At 39.8% G+C, this 24,783-nt stretch overlaps 1 protein-coding gene across 9 annotated transcripts in view; it reads right to left on the bottom strand.

Annotated features, from left to right (window-relative positions):
* Positions 1-24,783, bottom strand: part of fgfr1a (fibroblast growth factor receptor 1a) — a 229,520-nt gene that overhangs the window by 53,473 nt on the left and 151,264 nt on the right. For 3 of the 9 annotated variants that reach the window (XM_067413016.1, XM_067413017.1, XM_067413018.1), the window contains exon 1: positions 15,447-16,079. The exons of the other annotated variants lie outside the window; for them this stretch is intronic. The gene's annotated coding sequence lies outside the window, so the exon portion shown is untranslated. Of the gene's footprint in view, positions 1-15,446; positions 16,080-24,783 lie in introns of those variants that run through there. 9 annotated transcript variants of the gene reach the window in all.

The raw sequence follows: 24,783 nt of genomic DNA, 5'->3' as shown, positions 1-24,783 counted from the left end.
TTGCGTCAACTCAAGTGATGAGGTAATTTTTGAAAACTATTATAATTTGCAGTTATTTAATTTACCAAATGATCTATGATCAAATTAATCTATGTAAAATGAATAATAGAACTGAATAATAACCAGTTCATTGCTAACATCAGCTATCAGGTTCCCAGACGAATGCAAGCTCTTAGTAAAGTAACTTTTATCAGTGCTATCGTTATTCTGTATATTGTACGACATCACTAGCGTAAGGCAAACAAATTATAATGCAATTAAAATATTAATCTCATGTTATCCGTCATAGAACACGGATTTATGTTATAAGGTAAACAATACTTTTTCATCATTGACGCGAGGAAAACTATCCTAGACGTCGTTCTAGTGTTAACGTTATGCACAGCACACCATGATATAATTAGCCAAGCAACAATAAAACTTCCAATATACACAAATAGGCTGAATTAATATTACCTGTCGAGAACAAAGCAGGCAATGTCGGCGTTCTTTTTAAAATCGTTGCTCCTCATGAGCTCTTTCCATCTTGGAAAGGCCACTCCAATATTTACTTTTGTCTTGTTGATTTGCCTGTCGCGTTGCCGTCTTAATTCTCTTTTCCGCTTCCTTGGCGACTCTGATACATATCCCGCAATGTTACTAGGTCCCCGCCCCGGGTCGAATTCGGTAATCAATTCCGGGACGTGGTTGCTTTCACACAGAAGGCGACCCGGCAATGTTCCGGGAATATTGCGGGTCCGACGTGCATTGTGAAAGGGGCTTAAGAGTGATCCTCCATCATCATATAGGAGCCTCAAGCAATCCTCCTCTTCACATTCGACACAGTGCCATCGAGTGTTAAAACGCGAAAAGCGAAGCTTGAATTTACGGGTATGTCCCTCTTTGGCAAATGTACTTTCAAGATGGAGGAGCAACATGGCGACCGCCATCCGAACCCTCAACACTTATGTATTTTCAATGGTATATTATAAAATTATGAGAATGCATTATTACTTGAAAGAAGTAAATATACATTAATAAGCACATATATTTTTGAAAGAACTAAGTGATTTTAGCTAAGAATAAACTAAAAAAGTTACACAGTGTAGCTTTAAAACATGTTATTAATAGTGATGCACCGAAATGAAAATTCTGGGCCGAAACTGAAAAATTTAGGATGCACTTGACCGAAAACCAAAACCGAAATGAAAAATGTTTTTTTAAAAAATGTAAATTTTTTTGTTAAAAAAATATACAATGTGACAGAACGACTGCCTTTCCTTTATTATCAGCGCCATCCCATCCCTGAAATCGCTGCCTTTCGCCAGGTTCCAGACTGGTGTGGGTGAGCGAGAGGGGAGGGGCGCTGAAATGATGGCGAGCGATGGGGCACACCTGAATATCATGAAGCCTCATCACTGCCGCAGTTAAATGGCAAGTGCGCCTCTTCTCAGGAGACAAGTCTCTCTGGCCCAAATGGTGCCCTAAACCCTCACGGTCTTCCTCTGAGTCCACACTTTCACAACGTAATGCCACTTTGACTGCCGGGTATAAGTCCTCTGCGTAGCTTGCAAACTTGCGGGCTCAGCTGAAGTGCCCATCGAGGGCGCATAGCAGCCACAAAGGGGGCACTCACAGCACCTTTCTTTAAGCTTAAATGACGAATGAAAAACCCTACGGTCTTGTGGACTTAACGGACACGCACACGTCCACAAAACTGAAAGTGCACATGAAGTGTGCCGTTTGGGACAGGGCCTCTCTCCCCGTGCATGCAAACGCTGGCAGCCCTGTGGGTCCAGGAGCGCGAAGGGACTTCCACGCCGCCACAGATGTGAGTCGCCGGACCCGCGGTTCAGAAAGGAGATGAATGCGTAACAGCACTGACGGGATAGCATGCCGGGCCGCTATTCTCCTCAGTTATGAGGCTAAAGAGGACGAGCCCCTTTGCATCTCGGACCGGAGAGAGATGCACGCGTGCTGGACCCATCCTATCCGTTCACCGGCCTTCCTTTACGTTTCCAGGGCACAACGAGGACACCAGATCCCCTGTTTTGTTTAACACTTTATTCCTTTTTGTAAACACTTGACTATTATGTTTATTTAATAAATTCCTCCTTGAAGCCTGACGTCACACTCTCTGTCGACTGCTCCTCCCGCCACAATATCTATCTATCTATCTATCTATCTATCTATCTATCTATCTATCTATCTATCTATCTATCTATCTATCTATCTATCTATCTATCTATCTATCTATCTATCTATCTATCTGTCTGTCTATCTGTCTATCTATCTATCTATCTATCTGTCTATCTATCTGTCTATCTATCTGTCAGTCTGTCAGTCTGTCCATCCGTCCATCCATACATAGACATAATTTAACTTTGTATATAAAATACTTCCATCCCACTGACATGCTTAATCTTTGATAGGCAGACGTGTGATAACTGCTCGACCGTGAGTGAAACCTAAGTGTTTGCGCACAGAAGGCTTAATAGAAAAGAATTCTTCCTGTAAAACTCAGTAGAGTCACAGAAACCCGTCTGATGCTCGAGCAGCACAGATCAGTTTCTTATAAACAGCTGATAAAACCCTTCATCCATTTTAGATGCAACCCTGAAGCAGACAAAAACATAACTTTGCTGTATAAGGTCAGTACTGGAACAGCACGTCCTTTAAGAACTCTTTTAACCACAGGGGATTAAGGATTTTAACCACAGACTGTTCCACTACAACATTTCGTGTCTTTAATAAGCTACTTTTTAATTTGAGTTATTATATTAATGCAGATGGCCTGGGGACAACGTAAACTACGCTCGGGACAGTTGGCACAACTGATCGGGCCAGTGCTGCATCACGAATGTTTTTAAGCCTTGACGATTCAAACATTCAAGCGCAAGAAGACACAAATGAGAACTCATTATGTTTCTTAAACAGCATGCGAATGCTGAGGTGATCTCTCTCTCACGTCAACTTGCGCTTGAATGGACATTCACACAAACTTGTAAAATACCCTAGTAAACATAGCCTGTTACGTCTTAAGTGAAAGTAAACAGTTGAGAAATAAAATGTGTGTGTTAGTATATTGGATCCGTGCAGCTCTTAAAGTGACAGCAGCCTAATGAACCTGCAGCTGTCTGTGTTCAATTCTTAATCAAACAACAAGGACAAAGAAAAACAGCTCTTGACTGAATAACTTTACATTAATAAGGATTAATCTGATTTATACAATTAAGACTATGCAATGCTATTTTACATCTGATTATTCATTTTCTCTGCCTGAAAACTAAGACTTGCCTGAAAAACATGAAAAGCAGTGTTTATTTTGTTCTATTGTTTTTGTGCTATTGCTGTAATTTGATTATTTGATATTTTTTAGTGACAGTTTACTTGTCTTTAACGATATCTAAAATATATATGAGATAGACTAGTAGTTTTTTCATGTCACAACCTTATTTATTAAGCCTTTATGGTACAGTGTTGCCATATGGCAACAATTTTTACTCATCTACTTGTTATTCAAAAAAAAATCTTTAAAAACATTCACTATGGGAATTAAAAGGGCCTTAAGGTGGCTAATGATGTGCTGTTTTTAAGTCAAATGGCATTTGAATGTCCTCCTAAAACTCTTTCCCCCAGTCACCCTCACACCAAAGACTCTGTTGAAGTGCTCCAGAAATTGCTCTACTAACCTCATTTCTAAACATCTCTTCTCAAGAGGGATTTTTTTTTTTTTTTCAGCATCTTTGAAGCTAATTAGATATTTTTATTCACAAATCAAATGTCTAAATCTCAATGTTTTATTTTCAATGAATTGCAGTAATGTATTTCTCCATCGGGATTCTTCTTTTTTTCTTTTCTTTTTTACAGATAGTAGCATCTACAATATGATTGCAGTTAGGATTTAATTTCAAGTGTTTATTGTAGTATAGTTGTGTTTATGTACAATTAACACAATTATTTAAACTTTTTCATAAAATGAATACAACAATATTTTACGGAAAAGGGCAGTAGGAAGATTGCAGAATTAGCTCTTCCATGTGATGAGAGTTAGGCCAAATTATAGGGATTAAATGATAGGGATCAACTTATTTTTTGGTTTCCATGAGTCCAAAGGAATATAAATCTATCAATTTCTAAAAGAAATTATAATTTAAATTTAAAAGAAAATCATAATGTTACAGAAAAACCACTTTGACCATTTTCCATTGTGGTACAGCGTTTCAATGTTTCCCTAAGTAAATGTAGAAATTAGATTGCATAAACCTTGACGTACCCATTTTATAGTGTAAAGAACAGTTTCGTAGCACAGTTCTGCGCCAGGTCACACCATCTGTTTGCCCTCACAAACACACGCAGTAAAACACACAGAAACACAAACACACTCCTCCAATCCTTCGCAGATATCTGTCAACTCTGTGCTGGTCTAGACCCCAGCATGACCCCTTCACGCCATTTGTCCTACTAGCTATCGGAAGTCCTCATTCAAACATCATTTACACATTTCAACACACACACCACTGCGAGCCGATTGGTCTGAAAAGAGCGGCGTTTCACAATTCATCTGGCAGATGTTTTTCCTTTTCCAGTGTTTAGCTGTGGCAATTTGCGTGTGTTTGCTTGCATTTGAGATTTTGACTCTAATTTACAAACGTAATTAAACTGGGGGGGGGGGGGGGGGTCATAATTTAGACAAATCAAATATGAAGCTAAAGCTCAAATGAACCCTAGACTTTCTGAATTAACTAAATAAAACCTCAAGAAAACGACAACACCAAAAACTCCTGCCGAGTCATGAATGGGTTTAAATTCTCAAGAGAGATCATGCCTATTCAAACTAGACACTTACCATTACATTTTTAAATGTAATTTCTGTAAATATTTAGGATTAAACCAAAACTGTACCACTACAATAACTTATCTTACACATATATCAGGACAGTTCTAGCACCCCTGCTAAAAAAGTAACTAAAAACTAACTAACTAAAAAGTTAGTGCATAATGCCCTCGAGTTGAATATTTTATGGAATAATGCAATGTGATGTCTATCACCTTCACAGCTGCTCTAATAAGGACGAGAAAATTGGACAAACGCCAAGAAACGAGATTTGATACACGTAAAATTGTTCCCATAGAGTTTGGGTTGGTTTCATTTTTCAAGCTATGCCTGCAGCTGGTACAAACCAGAAGAACAGATGATTGGAGAGACGGGTGAACGGTTCAAAGGTGTCGGACTCACACTAATAATCATCCCCAGGACAAAAACATACACACAAAAAGTCCCACACACATTAGACTATATGGAGAAGCAAGAAAACAAAGAGCTACTAATGTGGATCTTATTGTAACACAACAATTAGTGCAGACGAGACATGACAACACCAGGAAGCTTGCATTATAATCAATGCATGGTGTAAATAAAAGATTTAGGCACCATCTTATTGTAGTAATGCAAACAACAGGGATGAGTTACTTGAGGAAGACAGTTCTCAGCTTGTTTTGGATGTGTAGTAAAATATTGGCTGCAAAATATGGAAGCTTGTTTCCACCACAGAATAAAAATATTAAAAAGGTAATTTTCTCTTTCAAAAAGTCAGTCTTTCCCCCTCAGAATTGGATTTATAACTTGCAATTCCGACTTCTCGCATTTCCGACGTCAGATCTCGCAATCCCGACGTTAGATCTCGCAATCCCGACGTTAGATCTCGCAATCCCGACGTTAGATCTCGCATTTCCGACGTTAGATCTCGCAATCCCGACGTTAGATCTCGCAATTCCGACTTTAGATCTCGCATTTCCGACGTTAGATCTCGCAATCCCGACGTTAGATCTCGCAATCCCGACGTTAGATCTCGCATTTCCGACGTTAGATCTCGCAATCCCGACGTTAGATCTCGCAATTCCGACGTTAGATCTCGCATTTCCGACGTTAGATCTCGCAATCCCGACGTTAGATCTCGCAATTCCGACGTTAGATCTCGCAATCCCGACGTTAGATCTCGCAATCCCAACGTTAGATCTCGCAATTCCGAATTTAGATCTCGCAATTCCGACGTTAGATCTCGCAATTCCAACATTTTGGAATCCATCCCTTTTTATGCATTTCATTCTGTGGCGGAAACAAGCTTCCATGGAAATATTGTTTAACAAAATCAAAAAGATAAATAACAAAAAGGGAAATTTCATATATTTTTTTAATTTATGTAATGATGCAATTTCTTATTCTCTCCAATATTATATCCATTAAATGTGTGAATCACATTTACCAAGAACTAAATTTGAGTAAATCAGTGCTCATGTTATCTCTTTAACATCTTGTTTTCTAAGTGTAGTCTTTTTACTGATACAACAGCTCAAGTTTACTTGGCTGGAATGACTGAACTAGTTTTAACTGCTAACACATTTAATAAATATGCTTTTGGGGAAACCCAAAGGTATAGTTTAAGAAAATCACAGGGCTGAAGGTTTGGTTTATGACTAAATTACTTGGCTGAAAGTACACTGATGTAAATGTTTTGAATTTTTTAAAACAAGTTCCTCTGTTTACGTGAACTATTTCTAAGTAAAACAAACAGCAGAACAAACATTCATCTGATTATATTTAACGTCTTTCCACAGTGTTCACTTTGAGAGGGAAAGAAGTGCAGAGAGAGAGAGAGAGAGAGAGAGAGAGAGAGAGAGAGAGAGAGAGAGAGAGAGAGAGAGAGAGAGAGAGAGAGAGAGAGAGAGAGAATGGAATAAAAAGAAATAGGCCAAGTCAAGTGGAAAGAGAAGTTAGTACCCTAATTAATGAACCCCAGCATGTTTTTCTCTCCCTCTGATCATTGGAGGGGAACATGGCGAGAGCGTACAGCAGGCCCAGCTCATTACCGCTGCCTACTACTGGAGCGGAACATTCCAGAGAACAGCATTGGTTTGTGTCGGAGACGGGACGCCTGACCTCACTCATTCCAGTGCCGGTGGGAGCCAGAGCCAGAGCCGGCCCACCAAACCAAGAGTCTCCAGACTGCCACTCCATGGGGAGGCTATTAGGGCCAGGATGATGAACTTTACCTGCAAAACTCTTTAATGTTCCCTCCTTTCCATCTTGATTTTTCCTATGTCTTCTCTTCCAAATCTCTAATTCTCGTCTAAAATCACGGCATTTCTCCTTTCCAGATGAGATCCCAGACGAGCCCCCATCGAGACGGAATCTGGTGTTGATAAGATCATATTATACCCCCCCAAAAAACAGATTTTTGTCATCTAAGGCCCCGATCACACAGAACGCATTTTTCATGTTCGAAAACGCGAGGCGCACTGCGCTGCGTTTTTTTTTTTTTTAATGTTTCTAGGCAACCCCCAAATCAGCTGTCCTGCCAGTCAAATAAATGTAACGGTCAACACAACGGAAGGCCCGTCTCTCCATTTATACGATTGGACAACAAAAAATAAAGACGATAATGTCGGGCGCTTTTCTGCTAAGGGTGGATTTTTTTTTCAACTTCATGAGCTTGGAGTGCTCCTTCAAAAACACAAGGTGCAGCAGGCGGATAAATGTGAGGCGGCCAGGGTGCATAACACTCTCTGCCAACAAAAATCCATTCAAAAAAGGTGCCTCTCACTACAAAAATGTGTTTTGTGTGATCAGGCCCTAAGACAGCCATTTTGGCCCGTTTACACCTAGTATTAAGATGTGTTTTAATGGATCCGCTCACAAGTGGATGACGCTTAATACAAGTGTAAATCGGGTCTAAAACATTTTTGAGATTGTCCACTTTCACCACTTCTAGAGGTTGTCAAAAATGCATTCAAATTGCTTTCATAGAGTAAACACTCATGTGGTTGAATGTGTTCGAACAACCATAAAAAAAAAAACACCTACGGACCTAATGAGTAAACATTCTAGGGATCACGCTAGCCAGACAGGATTCAGCTTTGTTGGCTGAAGACTCAAGTTTAGTTTAAAGATGAAAAACATACCAAAAGGCTTAAAGTCTTAAAGTTTCTGTGTAAATTTTAGCGGCATCTAGCAGTGAGGTTGTGAACTGCAACCGCTCACCCCTCCCTTTCGAAGCACAGAGTCAAGTCAAGTCAACTTTATTTATAAAGCGCTTTTACAATGACGATTGTTTCAAAGCAGCTTCACAGTGATTTTGACTTGGCTGTACAGTCGTTCTGGAGAAAACGGTGATGTTATCAGCTTATTTTAATTTATCATATAGCGACAATGATGGCAGATCAGTGATATAGTTGATGCAGTTAATTTAGTAATACATTTTATTTGTATATTTAGTTGAAAACTTAGATCCACATTTTTGTGTTCCCACTGAGCAAGCCAATAGAGAAGCTACGGTGGCCAACACAAATGACAAAGATGTCATCGTCTGAGACAGGTAGCTAGCGCTCTGTAGTGCAGTTTGTCCGTTTAGGGCTACTTTAGAAACATGGTGGCGCAAAATGGCGATTTCTCTGTAAGGGAAATCTACATACCCGTGGTGTAGTTAGAAATGGCTCATTCTAACATAACCGTTCATTATGTAAGGTCTTTATACCCACTGAAAACATAGTTATGAAGATTATATTGCATTTCTGTCCATAGATCCTCATAAATACAAAACACTGCACCTTTAACGCACAGATCTGATTTGATCTTTTGACCATATCCGTTTTTTTGGTCCGCCTGTTTACAATTACTTCAGACACGACTGGTATCCAATATCTATGTTTACATTAAAGTAGGGCCCTATAAAATCCGTTTTATTTTTTCCCAAATTCCGTTTTATTTTTTCCCAAATTCCGTTTTTTCCGTTTTAATTTTTGCAGATTCCTTTTTTTCCGTTTTAATTTTTGCAGATTCCTTTTTTTCCGTTAAAATGTTTGGCAATTCAGTTTTTTTTTACCCTTTACTGTTATTTTGGTGAAAAAAGAGTGTGCTTTTAATGTTAATATAATAGAACATAAAACAAAAAATAGGAATGACCTTAAATTTATTGAGGTAACAAACATCCCATTTACTTTTTAGGACAAATATGATATTTGACATAACACTGCACTTCAAGTACTTCAAATATTAATGGTTATTAGCTTTAAACTTTCCGGTAAAATAAATTGAAAATGAAAGTGCTCCAGTAGCTTTTTCTTTCAAGTAATTTTTTTTAAAAAGAACTAAAAAAAAATAATCATAAGAATCAACTTTTACATACAGTACTATTAAGTAAAACATTTAAAGCTGAAAATTAACATTAAAAAATAACACATTTCACCATGAAATCATGTAGTGAATTGTTCTGTGTGTTTAACAATCACCATTATGATATCCAGAGCTGTGAAAAATAAAAATACACAAAAACACAACACTGCCTGAAGTTTTTTCCCCCAACTTCAAAGGCCCCTTCAAATTATTAAAACTAGATGCTTAATTTTAACTTTAAGGTTACTTATCATGTAAACTACCCATTTCCAGCAAGTTAAACACAGAATTTCATTACAAATATGTAAAATTCCGCGGAAATCTGCGTTAACACCAGATTCCGCGTTTTATGCAGATTCCGCGTTAATATGCCAATTCCGCGATTGCGTCCGCGATTCCGTGATCGCGGAAATGATAAGGCCCTATTAAAGGCCTCGTTCTTCTCGTGTTTTCGAATCTTTGATTATGTTTACAGTGTGCAATATAACATGAGTTCATGTTTTGCGTGTAAAAAAAAAAAACAGTATTTTTCACACAATTGACTTATCTGTACAGCGCTGTTTCCTCTGTCCTAAAAACGGCCTGATGATTTCCTTGTTCTATGAAGTCCCTCCTTCAGAAACACGTAACAAGTTCTGATTGGGCCAGCACTTCCCGTGTTGTGATTGGACAGCAGCTTAGCGCACTTTGCCCGGAAAGGTCCCGCCTCTTACCATAACAGGGAGATGCAAGCGCTGAATGCGCGCTCTTCTCCACGTGGCAGAGCAACAAGACCACGCCCCCTATTTTGCGTGTTCTTGTGGATGGAGGGTTAGTCAACAAACGGTTCTAGTGACTTCATTACAGCAGGAAGTGCAGCGGTGTAGACCAAACCGGCCGTTCGCTGTAGGCTTTGAAAGGGAACTTCTGTTAAATAAAATATCTCGCTTGGCATTGAACTTTGGGCTTTATAATTTTACAGGTATTATTTATGCTCTAACAGCAACATTACACACTAACTAAAGTTTGAAAGATGGAATCGCGAAGAACGGGACCTTTAATTCCCAACTAGGGATGTCAATTTACATGTCAATTACATGTCAAAATACATTTACAAATTCCCATGATAGATCGTCGTTTAAATTAACGCTCAATTAATCGTTAACCTTAATACTGCAATATATGTCTACAGCAGCGGCTTATAGCTGACAGCATGTGCATCTGCTCAAAACGCCATGTTCTTCACCAAATGAATGAGAAGGATTATTAATCTAAACAAAGGGCTATAGGATTGTAAAATTGGTCGATGTGATTGATAATTTAATTAAATGACTTATTTCATAATCAAATACAACCTCTAAAGCTTAGAACATACTCTGCAAGAACAAAGAAATGTGTTCGTTTTCTTGGGGTGGCAAGAACAAGAACAAAGTTCGTTCTGGCAGTATATTCCATACTTCACGAGTAAAGCAGGTGCAGATCATCTGCGTTCCTCCGCATTAACCACGCCCACATTAAATGTACGACCAAACACACAATAGTTCTCGGACACCCACAAGAAAAAAAGTTCTGCTCAGGCAATGTGTCGAGAACAAGCTGTGAGAACTCCCCAGAACTCCCCAACAACACTCCTCAAAAATTACGTAATTTTGTTCTTGCAGCCCTGGGAGCGAGAACTTTTTTCTCCGTTCTTGTGGCGTATGTTAAAGCCTTAATACAACATTTCACCAACGTCGCCTCAGATCTGGTAATCAGAATGTGTGGACCTGCTCTTCCTTGAACAACGCACTGAAACGGCACAATTTACAACCATTTATTAAAATAGTGTTCTCATTAATGTTATGTAATATGACAGTCCCAATCATAGTTATTATGCATTGCTGTTAGAGCTGGATGCACTAAAGCCGAAGCATTGAATGAAACCAGTACAATGAAGCCCTTTTCTAGCGTGTTTTATGTAGCTAAAAGAAACGTATCATATATAAAATAGATATCTAAAAAAAAAATGTAATATTACAAATTACATCCGCACAATTTGATGCGAATGAGCAAGTGAACTTGAACTAAGTTACGTGCATCAGTCAGAATGTGTGGCTCATGACGTGCACGCGCTCTTCCAGGAGCAATGCAATGAAAACGACAACTAAACCCAAATAATTCACAATCACATTGTTTTATTACAATAGTTTTCTCGTTAATGTTGTGCTAAAGCTGCTGCTCTCCGTTTGTTTTCTGTCGTCTCCGGTCATGTTCATATGTAAATTGCACAAGCTTATTTAAAAAAAAAAAAAAACATGCATTTTCCCGCCCATAGACCCTTCCATCAAAGAAATCAGGACAGAAGTGGTTGAAAGTGGACAAAAGAGACACCAGGTGTAAACAAGTATTTGTCTGCCTCATCTATGTGATCCAATCGACCAAAACGCGTCTTAATACCAGGTGTAAACAGGGCCTGTTTTGTCAAAGATGTGTTGATGTAAACAAAATAAGACACTGTACGCATCTCTTCATCTTGAGGCCTAAACTCCTCCTAAAGTTTCATGCTAAAGCTCTCACAGTTGTGTAATAGTAACTTTCCTTTTAAAAGTGCTGGGCGATAGTTTACTGTGCCAGCCCAGCCCTGCCAGCCCAGTAAATTAGAGGGCAAAGAATTCCTCTCCTCTCCAAACTCTCAACAGCATACTTCCACCGGAAGAACACCCACAGCACAGCACTCGTGTTGTGGGAGTCTTTTCTCCTTCATCCATTTACTTCCTTTCATTTTCAAACAACAGAGCATTTCACTATAAAGTGGTCACTACAAGATCACAACAACAAACCAAAACGAGTGTTTGGGACCGTATGCGAAACATGAAGGCTGGCTCAGTAAACTCTTGACTTAAATACATCCATTGTTATGCAGCATTCCACAGTAAACAAGCTTATACTGCACTGTAAACACAAATAAGTTGGCAAACCACAAAAAATAGGCAATCAGAAGAAAAAAAATTAAGTTAAATAAAAAGTTTAAGCAAACAGAACTAGCAGATTTTTATTTTCATACATTTTATGTATGAATACAATTTTTTTTTTTACAAAAAGTATACATTTTACTTTTGGCATTGACTGTCCCTTTTATGTGGCATGGCAAACAGGGATGGAAATTTACTTTTTTGTCCACCGGCCACTGTGGCTGGTGGATTTAAAAATCTACCAGCCACTCAATGTTTTAACCAGCCACTTTCTTGTTTTTAACCGACAATGTGTAACTGCATGTGAAAAATTAATACTACAAGCTCTACAATACTTAAGCAGTTTATTTAATCTCAAGTCTCAATGAAATACTGACATTTTTTCTTTCTCTCTTATACACACACAAACCATGAACTGATATACATTTCATTAAATGAGAAGGGGTCTGTGAAGCTCTTTTTTAGTTTACCTGGATGTGGCATTTGGATGATTCGTGGTCTTTTATGGCTTCCAGTTTTAGGTTTTTAGTACCAACAATGAAACTATTAGTTTTGGCATCTTCTGAAGCGTGTCGACGACATACCGAGCAAAACATTGTCCGTAGGGATGCACCAAAATAAAAATTATTGGCTGAAACCGAAACACTAAAAGATATTATATATAAATTCAAACTAAAATGTTTAACTTGACCTCGCTTGTGTACATTAAAAAATTATGTACAGGCCTACTGGCCAGCAGAAAGGTACAGAAATTGAATAAAGTAATCAAATGTAAAATAACTGCATATTTAACTGTTTAAATTAAAGATTAATCCTTATTAAACTTACAAAAGCAATTCAATCAAGAGCACTGAGTGATGTCGTTTTGTTAGACATTAAACAGAGCAGTAAAGGCTACTGCCCCTTTAAGACCTAATAGAAGGATTTGCTCATCTTTCGATCACTGTATACAGTTCACTTAAGGCATATGTCTGCTTGGATACTCATCAAGATGGACATGTTGACATACTTTTTGTGTGAGTTTGTCTGTTTAAGTGCAAGACTTGAAAGAGAACTCAATATTTGCGCGCTGTGATACGTGTGCACGCTTTTGGATGATGCACAGTGACGGATCTTCTCTCAGCGCGCGCGAGTTCTGGCTCTCCACGCGTGTGATGACGGCGAAAACAACTGGTCATATTCGGACATACGGCCGCACTCGCATGCATTGAACACGGTTTACAAAGAGGGGAAACAGTATGCTATTTTTATTTACCCACCACGGTGGCCGGTAGATGAAGCGAGTTTACCCGCCACAACTCAAAATTACCCGCATTTGGCTGGTGGCGGGTGCTAATTTCAATCCCTGATAGCAAAGCATGCAGTTTCATATAAATTTAAGTTAGTCTAAATTGAAAGAAACAAGTTCATAAAACTCAAAACAATTAAATAACTTTACTTGAGAAGAAAAATGAAAAAGAAACTTGTAAAGACTATAAACGTTAATTTGATTGAACTAAATTGTTTAATACGAGTTGCCTCATCTAAAAAAATTATTATTTTGAGCGTTGGGGTTTACAGTGCGACTTTGATTAATGCAACTCAAACTGGCAATGCAAATATTCCCAATACGTTCTCTTCATTGCACACCAGATGAACCAGTGACCTGTCTGGAGCGACTAACGTTAAAACCATTGCTCAGATCCTGAGGGACGAGCAGTTACAATGATTTCCCCTCTAATTTAAGTAATTGATGTAATTATGGACTTAAACAACTACATTTTCACAAGGTCCGTTACAGTTATTCAGTACTTCAATGTTTGAATAGAACTCAAGAAAATGTCAAGAAATCTCTTTATTCAAGACTCAAATGAAATTCCAGAAATGTATCTAAAGCGGAGATCTTAAAGCTATATGGCGGCTCTTGTGCCAAACAGCCTGAAAATGTTCATATCTAATTGACTGTATTTTGCACACATTTCTGCATCGACTTGCAACAAGTCTGGGTCAAGTCTGCGCATGCAGTTGCCAGCCAGCATGTCGCCGTTCATAAACCGCTCTGTTTTTCCATCATGCTCTTCACACCGGTGAAAAGGTGGAAACTGTCCGTGAATGTCCTTGCTTGAAATTGCAATGGTCACTTAACAGGGAGAGTAAGCTAGAAGATAGTAAAACTAGAAGAAAGGATAATGTAAAGCTTATATCAGTGATTATGAAGTTCTAGACCATACTGAACAGTCCAAGGATGAAGAGGGGGATGTCTTTTGCACTACTCTGAAATTATCCAGTGAGTGATGAGGAAGAAAAAGGGAGTGACACTGTGAGGTGGGTGCACAATTATTCTGTGACGGAATAAAAGCCCTACAGCACAACAAGATTTTGTTCATGTCTGTGGAAACATCTTCAGCTGCCCAAATAGTCATAAATGTGTCTTTCAGCTAAAAAGCCATTTTCTGTCATTAAAATGTTGAAACGACTCCAGGATTTAATGCATCTCATGTCTTTTTACAATTTACAATTATCCTTCTGCCACAGAGCCATCCAAACTCATACTTCAGTACAGTTATGCTGTTTGTATTTTTACTGTGGGAAGATAAACAACTGCAAGAATAAACCTGCCTTTCACATCAAGATAACAGGCATTCATTTTGGAAAAAAAGGAATCTGCAGAATCTCAAGTAAGAATAATGCATGAAAACACTAATCTATACAATAATATTAATTAATAAAAATAATTAATAAATGATAAGTAACTGACATGCTCCCAATTGACAACTTAATTCATAATCAAGAAACCTAGTGGTAAATAACACATTTTCCACAGAGGCCACTAAGTGAAACAGAAAAGGTTTCATTTCCAATATCTTAAGCTAAATATGCCAGTCGATTTTAAAAACATTGTAGCCTATGAGATGTTGTGCAGGCACGCGCATTAACTCGCTCTCATAATAACATCAGATTTGGGACCATTGATGATGAAAGGTAATATCTCACAGCGTGCTCGAAAACAGTACGGAAATATTAATTTTAATTTTTAGTCAGGCTTAGTAAGACACATACATTTAAAACAAACTGCCCAGTCAAAATGACTTTCCAAAATACATTTTAAATCGATTATTTTTTTGTTTCTGACATACGAATAACATTAAAACGATTCAAGTAACGTTGTAAGACAGTGAGTTGACAAGAAAAAAAACCAAATAAACACCCTAAATAAAAGCGTTTTTGACATTTATTTGAACGCTCATCAAACTCCCACAGGCAAGTGTTTTATACTGAACAAGCGTTTTTATACAAACGCCAAGTATTATGCAAACACAATAAAACAGCAAATCATGTGTATTTTATTACAGACTCTATAGAGTCAGTTTACGTGCGTTACTCACCTTTTTCTTTCTGAAGCAAATCCTTTCTGAAAAGAGTCAATCCCAAATCAGATTTTGAAGTTCATAAAACACATGCTCCCAAAATCAGTCAATGGACAAAACTCCACATTTCTTCTTCTGTTGTAAGTTTAGCCTTTTTAGGTTCTGATTAAACCACACCGATGTTACTCGGTTTTTCGTCCGACTCGCCTGAGAATCCTTTGAAATCAGCTTCAATATATCAAAAAATAGTCTGCGGAGACCCGCGTGCTCGTACTAAAGATGTTTTCGTTAAGTAACATAACGTTTAAGACTCACTCATATCACCAACAAACCGATTTTCGACCGAGTTCGCCGGTTTTTCTTCTGAAAATCCCACCCGTGCGGTTTTTGTTTGCGCTCGTGAGAAGAAGGTAGAGGGAAAAAAACTTTTACCCCAGTCGCTACTTCGGTCACAACTAACCAAAACGATCAAATGCGCTTTTGCTCGAGTCGCAGTCCTCTGTATGAATTGGTATAGCTTCGGAAAACTAACTTGACTTTTGAATGTTTTTACTGGTTTGTAGATAGTCCGTATCGTCGGCCTCCCCCAGCACTACAGAGGATACAGCTGCGAGATTCCGCACTCATGGATGGAGGAGTGTGAGCAGAGACCTGACTCCCCCTCCATCACAATCACCTCAGGACTACCAAACAGCTCACCCAGTGCATCCTGGGATTGTAGTTTGTCACACGGAGCCCCTAAAAAACTCTAAAAATGCTTTACTCAAAAGGAATCTAATAACATTCTACCTTTCTTTTGAAATATTACATTAGCTATATATTAGAAAAATAGAGACGGAAGAAAGTTACAGACTGGATAAAGTCCCCATGAAATCAAAATTAAAGGGTTTTTTTGGCTTTTAGTATGAATATGTTAGCCTTACTGTTATTTATAAACTAGCATGCAAAATTTGTATTTAGAAGGTTTTAAAACAAAAGCCCAAAATAAACATAGTATTTTTGTTTGTTTTTTTACGTGTGCGCAAACCTTGCAAAGTACACTTCTTTTGGCTTGTGCGCGTAACAGGCGTTCGATGCATGCACAGTTTTTAGCACGAGTTACAACCCATGTAAATACTGCAAAAATCATTCAATGAAAACGTGCGACCTGGGCGTACAAAGTACACACTGTTAAAGTCTGGCGGTGCACGTACTCTTCTGATTACAATATTTGCGTCAAGTAGCTATCCACGCATACGTGTAACGCCGCATTCACACGGGGCGTAGGCGTTAACGCTTGACGGAGGGCGTGGCTTAAGCTGGGTGCTGACGCGATCGTCATAGTGACAACAGCCAATCACATTAACTTGCCGCTTGGACCAAAACACAACACAAAAAAGCGCCTTTTTATGACAACTAGTCTGTGAGACGAAATGGATGCCGATTTGGTTGTATGTGCGAGTGCGATTGCCCGTGTAGTTGTTGTCAGCGCACTGCACAGGTGCACGAAGCTGTTAAGTACATTAAATCCTGAAAAAGCGCCGACAGCGGGAAGAATATCACGTAGTGGTCAAGGAGCTGCGTCTGGATGGTTCACGGAGCAGTAATGAACGTAATTGGCTAGCGTCTTCTGTAGGATATTTGCATACGGCGATCTGATTGGATGACGCCTGCGCTGGCGCTTGAAAAGTTGAGAATTCTTCAACTTCTGCCGCTTGCAACGCGAGTGAAGCGCCGCGACGGAACCCACAATTCAGTTCGGCAACGGATGATGTCACCCATTCAAAGTAAATGGGAAGCGTTAACGCCTACGCCCCGTGTGAATGCGGCGTAAGAGTGAAGTATACTGTGGGCTTTTCAGTCTCAGATTTCTGCCAATATGGATCAATGATTTTGATGACATCACTCTGCACTTCAGCTCCTAATGAGATTTTCTGTCCAATCAAATGTGCTATAGAATCTAAAGCCCGCCCCCTACATTATATACACTGAAGCTGCAGCTGAAATAGGTCACTTGCTCACACATTTACTATTTTCTACATGGTGAATGGATAGGGAACGATCAGACAGTGCACTATATAGGGGATCGGGAACGATCAGACAGTGCACTATATAGGGGATAGGGAACGATCAGACAGTGCACTATATAGGGGATAGGGAACTATCAGACAGTTCACTATATAGGGGATAGGGAACGATCAGATAGTGCACTATAGGGGATAGGGAACGATCAGACAGTGCACTACATAGGGGATAGGGAACAATCAGACAGTTCACTATATAGGGGATAGTGAACGATCAGACAGTGCACTATAGGGGATAGGGAATGATCAGACAGTTCACTATATAGGGGATAGGGAACGATTAGACAGTTCACTATAGGGGATAGGGAACGATCAGACAGTGCACTATAGGGGATAGGGAACGATCAGACAGTGCACTATATAGGGGATAAAGAACGATCAGAAGGTGCACTATGTAGGGGATAGAGAACGATCAGACAGTGCACTATATAGGGGACAGAGAACGATCAGACACTGCACTATATAGGGGATAGGGAACAATCAGACACTGCACTATATAGGGGATAGGGAACGATCAGACAGTTCACTATAGGGGATAGGGAACGATCAGACAGTGCACTATAGGGGATAGGGAACGATCAGACAGTGCACTATATAGGGGATAGAGAACGATCAGACGGTGCACTATGTAGGGGATAGAGAATGATCAGACAGTGCACTATATAGGGGATAGAGAACGATCAGACAGTGCACTATATAGGGGATAGAGAACGATCAGACAGTGCACTATATAGGGGATAGGGAACAATCAGACACTGCACTATATAGGGGATAGGGAACGATCAGACAGTTCACTATATAGGGGATAGGGAACGATCAGACAGTGCACTATATGGGGGATAGGGAATAATCAGACACTGCACTATATAGGGGATAGGGAACGATCAGACAGTTCACTATATAGGGGATAGGGAACGATCAGACAGTGCACTATATGGGGGATAGGGAACGATCAGACAGTGCACTATAGGGGATAGGGAACGATCAGACAGTGCACTATATAGGGGATAGAGAACGATCAGACGGTGCACTATGTAGGGGATAGAGAATGATCAGACAGTGCACTATATAGGGGATAGAGAACGATCAGACAGTGCACTATATAGGGGATAGAGAACGATCAGACAGTGCACTATATAGGGGATAGGGAACAATCAGACACTGCACTATATAGGGGATAGGGAACGATCAGACAGTTCACTATATAGGGGATAGGGAACGATCAGACAGTGCACTATATGGGGGATAGGGAATAATCAGACACTGCACTATATAGGGGATAGGGAACGATCAGACAGTTCACTATATAGGGGATAGGGAACGATCAGACAGTGCACTATATAGGGGATAGGGAACAATCAGACAGTGCACTATATGGGGGATAGGGAACAATCAGACAGTGCACTATAGGGGATAGGGAATGATCAGACAGTTCACTATATAGGGGATAGGGAACGATCAGACAGTTCACTATATAGGAGATAGTGAACGATCAGACAGTGTCCTATATAGGGGATAGAGAACGATCAGACAGTGCACTATAGGGGATAGGGAACGATCAGACAGTGCACTATATAGGGGATAGGGAACGATCAGACAGTTCACTATATAGGGGATAGGGAACGATCAGACAGTGCACTATATGGGGGATAGGGAACAATCAGACACTGCACTATATAGGGGATAGGGAACGATCAGACAGTTCACTATATAGGGGATAGGGAACGATCAGACAGTGCACTATATGGGGGATAGGGAACAATCAGACAGTGCACTATAGGGGATAGGGAATGATCAGACAGTTCACTATATAGGGGATAGCGATCGATCAGACAGTTCACCATATAGGAGATAGTGAACGATCAGACAGTGTCCTATATAGGGGATAGGGAACGATCAGACAGTGCACTATAGGGGATAGGGAACGATCAGACAGTGCGCTATATAGGGGATAGGGAACAATCAGACAGTGCACTATATAGGGGATAGGGAACGATCAGACAGTGCACTATAAAGGGGATAGGGAACGATCAGACAGTTCACTATATAGGGGATAGGGAACGATCAGACAGTGCACTATATGGGGGATAGGGAACAATCAGACACTGCACTATATAGGGGATAGGGAACGATCAGACAGTTCACTATATAGGGGATAGGGAACGATCAGACAGTGCACTATATGGGGGATAGGGAACAATCAGACAGTGCACTAGTATAGGGGATAGGGAATGATCAGACAGTTCACTATATAGGGGATAGCGATCGATCAGACAGTTCACCATATAGGAGATAGTGAACGATCAGACAGTGTCCTATATAGGGGATAGGGAACGATCAGACAGTGCACTATAGGGGATAGGGAACGATCAGACAGTGCGCTATATAGGGGATAGGGAACAATCAGACAGTGCACTATATAGGGGATAGGGAACGATCAGACAGTGCACTATAAAGGGGATAGGGAACGATCAGACAGTTCACTATATAGGGGATAGGGAACGATCAGAAAGTGCACTATATGGGGGATAGGGAACAATCAGACACTGCACTATATAGGGGATAGGGAACGATCAGACAGTTCACTATATAGGGGATAGGGAACGATCAGACAGTGCACTATATGGGGGATAGGGAACAATCAGACAGTGCACTATAGGGGATAGGGAATGATCAGACAGTTCACTATATAGGGGATAGCGATCGATCAGACAGTTCACCATATAGGAGATAGTGAACGATCAGACAGTGTCCTATATAGGGGATAGGGAACGATCAGACAGTGCACTATAGGGGATAGGGAACGATCAGACAGTGCACTATATAGGGGATAGAGAATAATCAGACAGTGCACTATATAGGGGATAGAGAACGATCAGACAGTGCACTATATAGGGTATAGAGAACAATCAGACAGTGCACTATATAGGGTATAGAGAACAATCAGACGTTGCACTATATAGGGGATAGGGAACAATCAGACGTTGCACTATATAGGGTATAGGGAACAATCAGACGTTGCACTATATAGGGTATAGAGAACAATCAGACAGTGCACTATATAGGGAATAGGGAACAATCAGACGTTGCACTATATAGGGTATAGGGAACAATCAGACGTTGCAGTATATAGGGGATAGGGAACAATCAGACAGTGAACTATATAGGGGATAGGGAACAATCAGACGTTGCACTATATAGGGGATAGGGAACAATCAGACGTTGCACTATATAGGGTATAGGGAACAATCAGACGTTGCACTATATAGGGGATAGGGAACAATCAGACACTGCAGTATATAGGGGATAGGGAACAATCAGACGTTGCACTATATAGGGTATAGGGAACAATCAGACGTTGCACTATATAGGGTATAGAGAACAATCAGACAGTGCACTATATAGGGGATAGGGAACAATCAGACGTTGCACTATATAGGGGATAGGGAACAATCAGACGTTGCACTATATAGGGGATGGGAACGATCAGACAGTGTAAATGCTTTATACAATGGGGTGAATGAAATCGGGTTTTACATTAGTGTCAGTGAACCACCGCAACTCTGTTCAAGGGACACAATAGCAGAGCGGATCATGTGATCGAGTTGGTGCATACCAGAAAACGTATTGGACCGTTTGAATTCTGCACTGAATGCTGTATTTTAAAGAGATATGGAGGAGATTAGGAGGAGAAACATTCTGAGATTAGGAGGAAACTGCGGTTTTACCAAGCTCAACGGCTCTGGCCGAGCTGTGATATAAACAAAAAACTATTGGCAATTTGTAAAAAGGGGAGGAGCTGATCAAAACGTCCCTTCCTGTCGTCCTGTCTCATTCAATCATCACGTCATCACATTGAATAATGCTGCGTGTTTCAAGGCACTTCTGTAAATATATATATTTTTAATGTTCACGTTATGCATCAACTACCCATTGACATTCGAATTGCTCAAAATACTTTATTAGATAGAGGCCTATGGGATGACTAATTTCTTTGCGATGGTAGTAAAGTGTAATTTCTTTATCCTCCATAGCTGTTCCGTTCGTTCTTTGTGTGAGTGCATGTGACAACAATGTCCACACACCCCTAACACGGTTTGTGTTTGCAGAGTGAAGATGACCACAACAATGTCAAGAGTTTGCAAACGCATTATCTCAACAGCAGGAAAAGGGTCAATCAAGCTCCAGATAACATCTCCTCTTTTATTCAAACTTCAATTAAGGGTGCTCTAGAAAACATCCGTGGATCCTAGAAGCATCTGCTTTAAGTAGCAGCACGGCCAGTGGTCGATGTGTGGACAGGGGTGAACAATGTCCTGGCTTTGTGATGAGGGAGACAGACTAATGTTCTCTACCTTATTGGGGACTTCATTTATCCTCTTTTTAAATCTGTACCTTTAGTTTCCTAACTGTTGCCTTAGCTTATGCTTGTACAGCACTTTGGTCAGCCTTGTGACTGTTTTAAATGTGCTTTATAAATAAATAATTTATAAATAAATGAACTGAACTAAACTTATTGGGCTTATGAGAGAACATAACAGTTTTGTCCGTGATTTTTGAGATGGACCTGAGTAGCAGGGATACATTTGTCAAGCTGTATTAAAAGAAATGATTAAAATAAAAAAGTAAACATTTTAAAAGGGATACAAGTATTGCAAGTTAAGTGAATAATCTAACTTTCTAAGAAACAACAAAACAGTTTCTTCGGAAATTTCAATTTGGACATTGATTATTTGTTTGCCTGAGTTCTGTTCCCAGTTGTAAGGTTTCACCAGAGGGCTTGAGGTGACAATTTTCTCTCTACTAAAACCTTTATTGGCCCAATTTGCTCTCCAAACAACAGCAAAGTCCAAAAAGGAGACAGCAGACGGCTGTGTGACACACCATTTATGTTCCAATAGAGCCTCAGGACTAATGTTTTTCTTTTCTTTCTTTTCACAATGTTTTATTGAAACATTACTTTAACATTATTATTTTTCTGGTGACAGAAAAATAACTATAAACGCCTACTCTACATTAGACCATCAAGTGGTTTAGTCATCCCGAATCCCACTTATGAGAACAGATGCTGGTAAAACCCAAAAGATACACTTCCTGAAATGAGGAAGTGTTCTTCTGAGCTTATTTTCCACAATGGCAAAGCCTAGGAATAAACCTTAACTAATTGTCTGTTAGCCCCCGTCTTGTTCTTCAGGCAGGCAGCTGAATCTGAAAGGGTCCCATTGACCTACTAAAGGGGGGTTATAACCAAATACAGCAATGAATGGAGGTGGCAATGAGGTGTGAACCGGCCTCGGTGAGACTAATGAGGGATAGACAGCAGGAAAGAAGCGGGGGATGGGTGAAGACAGATGTAAACAGAGAGATAGAGAGGGAACGTGGTCAAAAGCACAAGCTCATACGAGTATCACTCATACATAATATTATTTCTTTGGATAACTCGTCCTGCACCACTGGTGGCACATGAATGATACCTTTAATCATGCATCTTGGTGAGGAAATAGCATTCTGAGTGCGCAGACGGTATTCGCCAGATGGATGATAAAATGGATGAAAAAGTCTCTTAGGGAATTTTCACACTTGGTAAAATTTCATGGCCCAAACCAGAGTTTGATTGTTTTCCCCTCCCTCTGTTGTTCACATTTGAAGTTTTTGGGTCAGTGTCACAGTACTTTTGTGCCGTTGTTTACACCTTTGCTAGGTAAAGACAATCTAGAAGGCAGCAAAATGGATATTTCTGTTATAACTTTTGGACCTTTTCTGGCTTTTGAACTTTTTCTTTTGTTTCCAAAGCATCAAAATAGAAGGGCACTTGCGTCTATCTGCCACAAACGTATTACACAAGTCCCATCGATTTTAGCCTCAAGTGCTTGATGTACTATAAAAAACTATAACTGGTAATTATAACTATAATTGGTAGGTTCCTCTGCGTTTAGAACAGACGCCATTTATACCTGGCGTTAAAGGGTCAGTTCATCCAAAAATGAAAATTATCCCATAATTTACTCACCCTCAAGACATCCTGTATGACTTTATATTAAACAAATATCCTGTATCTTCCTAGCTTTATAATAGGAGTGAATGGTGGCTTGTTTTTTGAAGCCCATAAAAGCACATCTATCAATTATAAAAGTTAGCAACACTACTCCAGTAGGTTAATAAAGGCCTTCTGAAGCAAAGCTATGCGTTTTTGTAAGAAAAATATCCATATTTATACCTTTATAAACTATAATCATTGCTTCCGGTAATGGCCGTATAGTCTAGTTCTAGCAGAAGAGTCACCTCTGACCCGATGCATGACGTATTGAATGCGGAACCACTAAGGATAGGAAAAAACAAAACACCGATCATGAATTAAAAGCCTTAAACAATTGAGTTTGAGCTTGAGTTTGTTGCCCAGGCCTATTTGTTTGAACCATAAGGGGTGTCAGAACTCACATACGGCCATTAGTGATTATAGTTTTAGTATAGTGACTTCTACAGGACGTCTGTGTCGCACTCTTTAATGGTCCACAAAGCCATCATGATGCCAAACCCCCTTATGGAAAAAAAAAGCTGTCGTGTTTAATACTGTGACAATGAGCACTTATCAGGATCTACTAAACGTTAGTCTTCAAAAGTATGTTTTAAAAGAATGCAGCGCCATTGTTGGGGTAAAATTAGCACAACATTCTTGAATAAATCATTTATTTAATGCACGTCAGTCTGTTATGGTAGGTACATCAACATTACACTCCTCTAAACATGACGCGGAACAAAAAAACCTGGGATTGGTTGCTTTACGTATCTTGGGCCATTCTTTGGCTAATAAAAGCTGCGATAGAGTCCAGATTGGATCACTGAAACCACATATGTAGGTTGTCAGGAGCGCATGATTGCATGCACGCTGTGTAAACGCTCATCTCTCCTGAATGTGTCTCGTCGCCCACTCCCACAATACGGGATCATTCTGGAACAGCCGGCCTCATTCTTGTGGGAGGTGTGCTTGTGGACTGGATCACTAAAACGCATCTTAATACCAGGTGTAGGGGAGACCGGGGATGGTTGAAATGCTTTGTTTGAGCATCAGGAATTCAGTGTTTTTTGTTCTACACTGAAAATTTTCTAGTGACTGATCACATCTAAATGTTTCAGTTGGCCGAATTGAATTTCTGTGAATTAAATTGCATCAATCCACTTCAATATAAGGGCAAAATTTCCGAGTCCGGAGCCCTCCCTGGACAGCACGCCAAATACGCATAATCTTTACTCTATTTAATTGATATAAGTGTGAACTCGTGAAATAAACATCA

The sequence above is a fragment of the Pseudorasbora parva genome, chromosome 13 (genome assembly GCF_024679245.1).
Source record: "Pseudorasbora parva isolate DD20220531a chromosome 13, ASM2467924v1, whole genome shotgun sequence".
Classification (NCBI taxonomy): domain Eukaryota; kingdom Metazoa; phylum Chordata; class Actinopteri; order Cypriniformes; family Gobionidae; genus Pseudorasbora; species Pseudorasbora parva.
The sequence above is the reverse complement of the archived record's forward strand: the minus strand, read 5'-3'. Positions and strand labels throughout refer to the sequence as shown.